The sequence below is a fragment of the Homarus americanus genome, unplaced genomic scaffold (genome assembly GCF_018991925.1).
Source record: "Homarus americanus isolate GMGI-L3 unplaced genomic scaffold, GMGI_Hamer_2.0 scaffold56333, whole genome shotgun sequence".
NCBI lineage: Eukaryota > Metazoa > Arthropoda > Malacostraca > Decapoda > Nephropidae > Homarus > Homarus americanus.
The window spans coordinates 787429-789930 of NW_024734940.1; positions in this window are offsets into that span (position 1 = coordinate 787429).

The following is a 2502-nucleotide window of genomic DNA, read 5'->3' on the forward strand; positions in this document are numbered from 1 at the left end:
GGGGTACTGTAGTCTGTGAGGGTCCTGGTCTGAGGTTCTGTAGTCCTGAGGTACTGTAGTCTGTAGTACACTGTAGTCTGTGGGGTTCTGTAGTCTGTAAGGTCCTGTAGTCTGAGGTCCTGTAGTCTGCGGTACTGTGGTCTGTGAGGTACTGTAGTCTGTGGGGTTCTGTAGTCTGTGAGTTTTGTAGTATGTGAGGTACTGTAGTCTGTGTGTGAGGTACTGTGGTCTGTGAGGTCCTGTAGTCTGTGAGGTTCTGTAGTCTGGAGTACTGTAGTCTGTGAGGTCCTGTAGTCTGAGGTCCTGTAGTCTGTGAGGTACTGTAGTCTGTGGGGTTATGTAGTCTGTGAGGTCCTGTAGTCTGTGGGGTTCTGTAGTCTGTGCGGTCCTGTAGTCTGAGGTCTTGTAGTCTGTGAGGTCCTGTAGCCTGTGAGGTACTGTAAGTCTGTGGGGTTATGTAGTCTGTGGGGTACTGTAGTCTGTGAGGTTCTGTAGTCTGTGGGCGGTGTATTGCTTGGTTCTGTAGCCTGTGAGGTTAGGTTGCATAAGAACATAAGAATGGAGGAAACTGCAGCGGGCCTATTGGCCCATACTGGGCAGTCCTGTTTACACCCAACCCCTATTGCTCATATGAGTATCCAACCTATGTTTGAAGCAATTCAGCGTATTCGAGTTAATGATGATATTTGGTAACTTGTTCCATTCATCCACTACTCTGTTTCCAAACCAGTGTTTACCTATTTCACGCCTAAATCTAAATTTGTCTAATTTAAAACCATTGTTACGAGTTCGCTCCTGGTTGGATAATTTGAGTACCTTTGTAATGTCCCCTTTGTTTAGCCCTGCCTTCCACTTACACACCTCTATCAGGTCGCCCCTCGCTCTACGTCTCTCAAAGGAGTGCAAATTAAGGTGCTTTAACCTGTCTCTATACTCAAGGTTCCTAATGCCCGGGATTAGTCTTGTCATTCTCCTCTGAATTCTTTCCAAGGACTCTATATCCATTCTGTATTACGGTGACCAGAACTGAACTGCATAATCCAGGTGTGGTCTCACAAGAGCAAGATACAGTTTTAGGATGACCTCGCTAGTCTTGTAACTAACACTCCTTTGTATGAACCCAAGTACTTTATTAGCCTTGTTACGAGCAAAAACACATTGTTTACTTGGCTTAAGGTTCCTCCTTATCATTACTCCTAAATCTCTCTCGCAGTCGGATTTCTCTATGGCATCGTTGTTCATCTGGTATCTGGTTTCCCTGTTTACATCTCCTATACTGAGTACTTTACATTTGTCGACGTTGAATTTCATCTGCCATTTTTCAGACCATTCGAAAAATTTGTTTAGATCTTCCTGTAGTTTTGCAGAGTCCTCGTCAGATTTGATAACACGTCCTATTTTAGTGTCATCAGCAAATTTACTTATGTTGCTGTCTATGCCGATATCTATTTTCGTTTATGTATATAATAAATAATAATGGTCCAAGTACTGAGCCTTGGGGAACTCCACTTGTGACGTTGCTCCAATGGGACTTAGTGCCGTTAATGCTCACTCGCTGTTTCCTGTCCTGTAACCACGCCCTAATCCATTTAAGGATGTCACCTTTGATGCCATGAGCTTCTACCTTTCTAATTAGTCTTTCGTGGGGGACTCTGTCGAAGGCTTTGCTAAAGTCGAGATATACCACATCATAATTGTGCCCCCCGTCCACCGATTCGAAAACTGATGAAAAGAATGTACAAATAGCCTTCCTGATAATATTAAGCCTTTACTTTTTTTTAATAATTTCAAACACTGAATTCCAGCAAGATCTCACCTCTACCCATAGTTTCTGATCTCAACGTAATATTTCCTTGTAATAGTTTAACAGTGAATAATTTTTACCGTGGTGAGATTTATACATAATGTATGTAATTCTTTTTTCTTGTGGATTATTAATTGATAATTACAAAATTGAAGAATACAGTGGCAACAGTTCTCACGTCTTGCTTGCTGCAACCTGGTCGATCGTAACGTATAAGGAGGAGAAGAACGTTGATTTACTCCAGTTATATATATATATAAATCAAAGTAAATCATCACGTTTGGCTATTGTAATTAGAGCTGAAAGACGTACGATAACAGTAGACGTATGTGTGTGTGTGTGGTCACTGTATCGACATTATGAGGAATAAATTAAGTCCAGATGGTGGAAACTGCGGCAACATTACCCCCAGCATCTCGGCCATGTTGAGGTAGGTCAGGGCAGACGGTCGCTGCCAACACTTATTTCGGGTTGGCTGAGCAATATGCAGATTACCGTGTGTAATATAATTATTTCTATCTGTCCCCTGTCACAAGTTCTGTCCATGGGGAAACAGATGACTAGGGGGTTGGGGGGGGGACAATGGAATGGGAAGGGAAGGGGGGATGAAGGACGACACTAGAACCCTAAGGCGGCTGGTAGTTTGGAGTAGTTTACCCTGCGGGAGTTTTCTGTTACTGCTCCAGTATAAGACACCA